General features: G+C 33.8%; 1 protein-coding gene across 2 annotated transcripts in view; it reads left to right on the top strand.

Moving 5' to 3' along the window:
- Positions 1-2,127: 2,127 nt before the first annotated feature.
- The window catches only part of LOC127877199 (rho GTPase-activating protein 7-like), a 271,035-nt gene continuing 263,385 nt past the window's right edge, over positions 2,128-9,777 (top strand). For both annotated transcript variants that reach the window (XM_052422864.1, XM_052422865.1), the window contains exon 1: positions 2,128-2,238. The gene's annotated coding sequence lies outside the window, so the exon portion shown is untranslated. The remainder of the gene's footprint in view (positions 2,239-9,777) is intronic.

Raw genomic sequence — 9,777 nt, 5'->3', positions numbered from 1 at the left:
TTACTTAAAGGTATGGGTTTTCTGTAAACTGTTGGAGGATGTGATTATCTAGTTGGAAAATTTTTGCAGATCTCTTGTTTATGGTCAGGTGTTGGCTTGGACTTCAAGTTAGCTCATTTCTTTTTCTAGTATATAATGGTTCATACGATTTATGATTGTACGGTAGAGTAGGCAATCATCAGCAAATAGACGGGCGGAGAACTTCGCCGAATCTGGCAGATTGCTCATATGGTAGAGGAATAGAAGGGGACATATGCCCTGAGGAACACCGGAGTTGAATGTAACAGGCTTGAATTCCTCTCATTCGACAACAAATTGCATACTCCTGTCGGTGTAGAAGTCCTCGAGCTTGTGGTTGATTCTACCAGCGACGCCATACTGCTCTCGCTTGTCTATGAGCTTTATATGTGAGATGATATTAAAAGGCTTGCTTAAGTCCAAGATAGCCATGTCTATATGTGCACCAGAATTAGACTTAGATAGATGGTCATGAAGCGGTCAGCAATTGTGTTTAACAGATGTATCCAGTTCGGAAACCATAGTTAAAATTAAGTAAAGATCCCGTTTTTCTTCAGGTGGGTAAGGATGTGTCGCATATGATGTGCTGTAGTAGCGTGAATGTTTCGCAGGTCAGGGAACCCGGTTTGAAGATTTCGGTAAGATTAGCATCGCCTTTTTTACAAAAACGGTTGAGACTATAGATCGTGCCTTTGTAGTCATGATGACGTTTTAGTGAATATATAGATGTTTGGAAGGTTTATAATGCAGTGGCTCGCTCACACGCACATGTCTTTAGTACTAGGTTTGGGGGCATGTCTGGTCATTCAGCTATAGAGGGGTTAATGTTTTTCAGGAGTTTCTTAAACTGAATTGTGGTGTGGCTGAATTGAGTGTATTTTATTTGTACCGTCCGGAAGCTGCATGTCTCCTGTTGTTTTTTCAGTGACTGCAGACATGAACTGACCAATCAGCAACTTGACTTTGTCCTTAATGTCGTAGTTTCACATACAAGTCCACCAATCCTTTCACTGGGGCCACACCAATGCCTTTTTTCTGCGAGATTTCATATATCTTCAGAAGGGTTTTGACATTTTTCTCATCGAGGTATGGTACTGTTGATGTGCTTTTATACAGTCACACTGGAAAGACTTGTATGAAATACTAGAGATACTAAAGTCAGTATTCGTTTTATGGAACATATCTTATACCAAAAAACAAACGCATTTAACATCGTTATTTTGATATTAAAATTATTAATGGGATAGCATATTAACACGAGATAGCTGTTGACGTCTATTCAGTAAGAACACTACGTTCTAACCAAACTTACAATGAGTGTAATTATAGTCAAATTGAACGCAAAGAATATTAACGAACAAGTATTCAGTTAAATTACAATATCATTTATTTAATAAAAACTGATGGCTATAATATAATAATAGTTGTGTTGCCCATGGGTAACGTCACATTATAAGTTGCGTTGCATTATTTTTCTTGCTGCAGCAAACACGTTTAGCACGTGGCTATTATAATATATATATATCAATGTTCATGTACATGGTTGAGGAACTGGGTACACGACGAAAACTGCCTGACGTCACTGTTGCTTTATATTTTCAATTGATAAAGTGGTCGACGCCAGTGTTATGGTGCAACAAGTAAAGATACATGTGAGCTGAAGTCTGCAACGATTTCCTTTTGGCTGTCATTCCCAACTATTTACTGTCATTTGCGACAATGACCCAAGCAGCTGCACATATTAGAGAGTGTTTATTGAAATATATTTCATTATACCTTGTAGTATTTTGACGATTTTGTAATTGTCAGATTATTCTCGACACGAATGTTCCGCTTTATGTGCGATATATACCTGCTCAAAATGCAAAGTATGTACCGTGTAAATAATTTTGAATAAACATCCAACTGAGCACCTTTGTTCAGTTTTCACCCCTCAGCCAATAGTGCCGGCACAAAATCTTCTATTAAGAAGGAGTGCTGTATTTGAGGAAGAAGAACTTTGCCAATATTTATGTTCACGACGTAGTTAAGTATTTTGTGAGTCGCATATTTACTAGTATGCAACCATTTTGAAACAACACGGTTGTTCCCCTTTGACTGGCGAATTCCATTTGTAATAAATTCGTGGTCAACTTTGCCCAGGAATTCGTGCAAATTTAGAAATCTAACAAGTTTAATTGTTGAACAATCTAAAACACAACTGTACAATAGAAAGATTAAGTAAACGATGTTTGTTTTTAGAACGATATTTCACATATTATTATTAGCTTATTTCAAAAAATGAATTTCCGCTAATGTGAAAACACTCGTCGAAAACACTGAGCTCAAGCCGGGGATTGAACGCACGACCTCCAGAGTGGTAGTCAGACACTATAACCGCATTGCTAAAGAGCTAACCCAACAGCGAGGCTGTTGGAAGTGACCTTATTTCACTACACTGCTCTAGATTGGAGTGCAATTATTCAACTCCGAGCTATTAACCCTCCGCCCGGGGCAAAAGTAGTTGCAACTGATAAAGCTTTTTTTTGTGAACTTTAAAGCGGGTATATACGATTTTTTATATGTGTTTAATTGTTATATATTGATAGAATATGTTACAATTACACAAAATAGGCAAGAAAAATTATACATTAAAGCCGAATTTCATAAAATGCAGCAAAGACAAATTAGCGGCCCGCGCCGATTGTGGCGTACATATTTTCCTACAATAACCGAAGCATTCGTCTTTGTATTAGGATTGGAGTTAGTGTTCGTGTGTCGTATGAATAGATATCGTTGCAGGAATTCAAATAAACCGTTTAACTAAGTTTAGATTCACATCGTACATGTCTGATATACATGCTGGCGAATTCGGCTGTACAGCCGTTTTCAATTTCAGAATTAAATATCTGGATTATTTCGCATTTTTCGACACATGTTCTTCTTAACTTTTATTTTAATTTATATTGAAATATATATATAATACATTTTTTACACATTTTATATAAATTCATAAATATTTGACAAAATCGTATATACCCGCTTTAATCTGTAATATTAGCAATATCAACTATTTTCTGGCATAAATAAACACAAAAAGATCATAAGTATATCACAAATGCGCAAATTAAAACAATTACCTGATATGTTATGATCGCCTAATATTAATCCAAAATTTCAAAAACATCAACGGTTCTTGCAAATGTGTTAATTTTTTCCATGGAAAACGCCAAGTTTTCGCAATTAAAAAATATACTATTGACTATCAACCAATTGTAGTAATCTGACTATCTCAATAAACCTCCGTAAGATGATTCAAATCATCAATTGAAAACTTGGGCTTTAGTTTTTTATGCCCAGATTGAATGATCGGGGGTATATTGTTTTTGGACTGTCTGTCAGTGTGTCTGTCAAACAAAATGTCAGGCGGATGCACGATATTGAATTGTATATAAGTATGACATTTTATTGGATTCTGTTGACGCCTCACTTAGATATACAAAAACAAAAGTGTGTCTACAGATGACGGATATGCAGACAGACAGAAATACAGACGAACATATATAAATCCAAATAAGCCTCATGTCCTCCGCATTTGAGCATATTTTGTATAGAAAAAAATACGTATCTTCAGCTTGTTACAATTGTTCATCGTCGGACACCCCCGGTCTATTCATTACGTTACTCTCCATTCCTAAGTGATGTTTGAGCGGAGCGTAATCAGCAGCCGTGGGTATCCGACGATTAACAATTGTAACAAGCTGAAGATACGTATTTTTTGTTAAAGACTGCATAGGATTTAAGATTCCTTTACATACTATTTTACAGATGTAAAAGCACTGTAAATAGATCTAAGGGCTACTTACTGATAATGGGCTAAATGGCTGTCTGGATGTAGATGGTTGGGGTTGGTAGTCCGGATCATTGCTGATGTTGTCTGAACATTGCCTAGGCTTTGGGGCATTCTTGTAGCTTTTGACTCGACATTGAAAACAAATGACATCACTGTCTGTTGGATCTACAGCAGGAAAGACCCTTCGTAGATAGTTTTTAACAGTGTCAGTCAATGGACGACGATCTTTTGGTTTTGCACGCTTATTACAGCAAATGCATTTGTAGGCTTTCACCATCCTGAAATTAAAATAAGATTTAGAAACAAAATCTACGCGGGTACGATCTCGGATAGCCTGGACGTAGAGCAAAAGAATATGAGTATCTTATCCATTGCGCCACGGAAATCAATAAGAGTGGTAAGTATACAGTATAGTTAAAGTTAACTTATGAGTAAAATTAGATTTCTCAGCTAATAAAAAGAGTACATTTTCAGCTTCAATAACACACAATTTATCTCGCAAAGATATTGCAATTATGAATAGTTTAATAACATATTTATTGTCATGTTTACAACATCTTCCAAAATGAGCAGATTTGAATGTTAAAATCAGCACTTTTTCGCTTTAAATCGCCGAGACTGTACCGAAACCATATCCGTGCGCTTGGGATTTTCGTTCGTCTACTATAATAGGCAGATTATTTTACTTTACAATATTTTTTAACCACAAACTGCTGTTGCTGACACTCAAACACTATTTAAATTATTGCTTTCGTACATTTAAAATCGGCACTTTTTGTTGTATACAGATATCTGAATTGCTTGCAAAATGTACCTAGTAAACATTTCAAAGAAATAGCAGAAAATCTCAGTTAACATTTAATACTCATTGGTTGGATTTTCTCCCTTGAAAAAGGATATTATAATTTGATCAAAAATCTTTAAATATAGACCTACGTGTTTATTAATAGATCTTTGTTTGCACTGATATTGGAAAACACATTAAACTTTATTTACACACGCATAAGACGACATATTCCACTATCAAATTAATGTATTTACGTTATCTTAACGTGTTCAGGAATGTTTCATATTAACTTTAATTTGTTTCCAATAACTCAATTTTTATAAATGTCCGGTAAATACATGTACTTCTGTACAGTGGAAAATTACCTCCCTTTAATGGCCCCAAATTCGGCCCTCGTACAAATGCATGCGCATATCACACAATGTTTTGTTTGCACTTGCTTGTAAATAAAGAACCCAGAATGTATCAATAACTTAAAAAAAAATATTTCGTATTATTAAGAAAGTTATTAAACAAAGCCGGTTATTACGTCCGAGCGCTACTCGCTAACCAGTATATTATTATCTACTTTAACAATGACATCGTTCGTAATCGCGCGAATGGATTATGACAAACGATATAGTAAGCCATAATTATGGACCATGAAATTGGTAAACCATCATTTTTTGAATAGAAAAAATAATTGTTTATCTAAATGCCAACTTACCTTTAAGATATCGGGTAAATCCGACTTTGGAAAACGCGTCGTCTGCACTTTGTTTACATTGGATACCGACGCTATTCGTACCCAGTTATTTTCGAATGACGCGTACACAAAATCGTTTCTTATGGCCTCTTTTTTTAACACCAACATTGATAAGATCATTATTTTGCCATTTCAGACTTAAAACCTCTAATAAATTTTGGTAAAAGTGGTATTTTAAGCAGTGTTTTTTTTTAATATAGGGTTAAAAAGATAGGTTCAATAAAGCATGGTGGGTTCTCGGAGATCAGCACTGGGTTACACATTTTTTTAAAGTAAGATATGAGCGCGCAATAACACCGTCACAAAAATATAGTATTTTGTCTTTTGTTGTTTTTGCTATTGTTTAAGACAAAGTTTGTCATGGTGTTCACGTGCGCTGACAGTTTATTTGTTGATGAAACAAAGAAATTTAGTGTAAATTTGCCATTTTCTTGTGTGTGATGTACTTTTATCATGATTTTTTTTACAATTGAAAACAAGGCACACTTATAAAATTTGACTTTTTGTGCAATTTAAATGTTATAGAAGATGAATACAAAATAAAAAAATGACATTTTTGAAAATTTGATTTCATTGATTTTTGGGGCGTTTTTGGGTGGTTAGTGAACCATGTCCTTTAACTTTCTAAGTGACTACAAGTGCGTCAAAATAAGTATCTAAGTGGTCAAGGGTTAAATTAAATTAGAATTTATAAGAGACTGCAAACATGGGAAAGTATATGTCAAAGTGTGTATCAAAGTGGTATTATTTGAAATAAAATCCTAATGTCAGGGCTCAACATTAACGGTTGTCCGATTGCCCCTGGCAAGTAAACGTTGGATTCGGGCAAGTTATTTTATAATCTTGTTGTCCGCACGGGCAAGTGCAAACAAGAACAAAGAAAAACGTGTGTTTCTCTGGTTAAATAGTACAAATAATCACGAACGAATTGCCTGCATGAATTTACCTCGGCGATTGTTTTATCAGTCCAAACTAACTACGCATGGTGCGCATGCATTTCCAAACTTATTTTTAGAAACGCCGTAAATGGCTTGGGATTCCAAACATCGGCTTTCAAATGCTTTTTTGTGTTTATCTTTTTGATTACTATTTAGTTACAAATAACATTGTTGGTGTTTTAAGTCACGAAGACAACTACTAAAATTATATAACTATATAAAAACAACAACAAATAGCTACGGTATATATATATATATATATATTATATTTCATATTTTGCGACATTCATTTTCAACAATCTTTTGCTTTACGTCAATTGACATTTTTTTTACAATTCACGTGTTGTTTACAGTACTGTTAGCAGATGAGAATTTTCTAGTTTATTTAGCTTCGGCTTTACACGTAACTGTAAGTCTGCAAAAATCCAATGAAAAACGCACAGAAAAATAATCCGAAAGTGCCAACAAGTAGAAATTGCAGCGAAAACACAACTTTTTACCAAAATGGAAAAGTGAGTTTGAATGGCTGAGATATTATGAATCGTTAGAAGCAATGACAAAGGCGTGGAAGAGAATGACTAATTATTTCATTAATAATCAAACGTTGGCACAAATCTACTTAGACTTTAATTGCTGTAATCATTTTGTTAAATGTGCAAACATAAAAACGGTTTTGTGGTGTATCATTTTGATCTTTATTAAAAAATATGAGGTTTACAGTTAATGTGATATTTCATGTTTGGGCAAGTGGATTTTCTAAGTACTTGCCCGGAAGTGCAAGTTGGTTTTTAGGTTAATGTTGAGCCCTGAATGTGAGCTCCGAAAGTTTTTATGCCTCCGGTAGGGTGGCACATAGCAGTTGAACTGTCTGTCAGTCCGTCTGTTAGTCTGTGCGTCCGTCCGAAAACTTTAACATTGGCCATAACTTGCAATATTGAAGATAGCAACTTGATATTTGGCATGCATGTGTATCTCATGGAGCCGCACATTTTGAATGGTGAAAGGTCAAGGTCATCCTTCAAGGTCAAAGGTAAAAAAAAAAATCAATGTGGCGCATTAGGGGGCATTATGTTTCTGACAAACACATTGATCTCTTGTTTAATTATAAGTTTTTGTTTTGAGTATTTCTCCATAAATGACAAGCAAATGGCTGTCTATTGTAACAGGTCATGTATTTGTTATGATGTATTAAATCAGAGACGTAGATAACACGTCTCGGATTAAATTGATTAAACTCGAGTTTAAAGACATGTGAGACATAATTTTTTAACTTGAAAAAAGCTTTATCATAAAGAACTCTGAGCTGTATGTATGTACTTATTTAATCAAAGACCATACAAGAAGAACTACTCTAGAATAAGACTTGTTCTCAAAATATAGTAATATTGCAGTGAAAAATGTGCAGCTCTTTCAAGCTTGTGGTTGATATTCTAATGTTATACTTTATATGATCATACAAAGGCATAATGTATGAAATACTAAGAAAATATTAGGTAGAATCTTATTGGTTGAGAGGGGCCCTAATCAAATGGCTAATTCGTTCAAGTCTGACGTTTCATTTGATGAAAATGCAGACTATGTTCTAATGCTTTAGAATGATCGAATCCCTTGCAGAGTGAGCACTGTAATTACCATATATTTATTTTACCATATAGTAGTGGAGGTTAAGATCTAGCATGAACCAAAGGTATATTAACACTTAAAGACTGTATGGCAGGACATAGTCGGGGTAAGATTCAAACTTAACTTTCTGAGTTCATTGCTTTTGTGGTAGCTCAGTGTGCGAAATTCGCACTAGCCCGAAGGGTTTTGGCTTGTGAAAATCCATTCAGGCTAGTGGGAATTAAAAAATTTATATAGTTGAGCTAGTAAGAAATTTTACTTTTTATATATGTGTATAAGAATTTGGACTATTACTTTAAAATCTGAATTTCGCACACTGGTAGCTCTATATTGTATAGTTTTGTGGTATATTGCTCAAAAACCCATTTGTATGGTGCCAAAAATTGCCATATAGAACTTGTTCAAAGGTTGGCAGGATGTAAATTTTTAAAGAAATTGTAATAAGATCATAAGATAGAAAAAGAAAGTATATATTATTTTAAATATATTATTTTAAAATATATAAGAAGCAAAGTTATATGTACTTGGTAAATATTTTGTTAGAAATATATGTTTGTGTATTGATAGTCATCAAAAAAATAATTAAAACTTCTGTATTGCTTTTCATGGATTATTACTTACAAAAAATATGTGATTATTGTTTTTATTTAATGTATATAAATTGCTTTTACATAGTAATTTTGTAAATTGTTCACAAAATAACAGATTAAAAATAATATTTGTTTGGTGAAATTACTTTTTTTACAGAAAACAAGGTTTTATTTTTTAACATGTGTACACATATTACTTAACTTGTATTTACTACAGGTTTCAAATATGAATATACAACTAGCAAGTTGCTTCATCATTTTTGAGGGGAATTAAATGAGCACAGTGTATTGTTGGTGTAATTTATCACTCCACCCTATAGTTTGACAGGGGTGATCATGTTCTGTGATTTCAAGAGGCATGTTTATTTTTGAGTAGCACTTGACTTCAGCAGTGTTTCTCTCTGGGCGCCAGTAACAGATTTCAGTCTGAAGGGCTTTCCTTGCTTTCATCTAAATATAGATTACTGGCTCTGGTTAACGTAAGGTGGTTAATTTTATAATTTCATATAATTATATGTTAAAAAAAATGATTTTTTTTTAGAGCCATAAGGCCGAAAACAAAATAAAAAATAATTTTCGCTTAGATTTCCACAAAAGTAGGGTTATTAGGTTGGCTAAGTTTCTTTCATATTTGTTTCCATTTAATTTGAAAAAGCAATGACGTGGAGTTATATTCCAAATCTCCATTTTATCTCCAATCTAAAAAATATTCAATTGAACACGATATTCACATTATGTGTGCATTTGTGAATGAATATAATGGAAGAACTGAAACCTCTGTCATAAATCATACAACAACTAATTCTTGGCGCTGATGCTGCAGTCATCAGGTTAATTGTACCTAACAAAAATGGCTTGCAAAATGTGGTATTAACCTAAGTTGGTTGCATACTTACTTTAGTTCTAAACAAACCAGGATCAAGAATATCTGGTGTATCAATCAAAACTGATGCTTATACACCCCTATAAAACGTGTGAATATAACCGTAATTGACATGTAACAGTCCTTAAATTGATAATAGCTCTTTTTGAAGTCTCTATTGCAAACATCTCTACAATGGACTATGAAGTATGCTCAATAATGAAAATACATCTATATTGAACATTTTTGAGATCAAAGAACAATATTGGCTTTATAGTTTTAGATCAGTCAATATTTTCAATCGTTTTATAAATGATTTATTTCGACTCGTGAGGATACTTTAGCATTGTGACTGCGCTATGTTGACAGTAGTAATATGTTT

This window comes from Dreissena polymorpha, chromosome 4, assembly GCF_020536995.1.
Source record: "Dreissena polymorpha isolate Duluth1 chromosome 4, UMN_Dpol_1.0, whole genome shotgun sequence".
NCBI lineage: Eukaryota > Metazoa > Mollusca > Bivalvia > Myida > Dreissenidae > Dreissena > Dreissena polymorpha.
The sequence above is the reverse complement of the archived record's forward strand: the minus strand, read 5'-3'. Positions and strand labels throughout refer to the sequence as shown.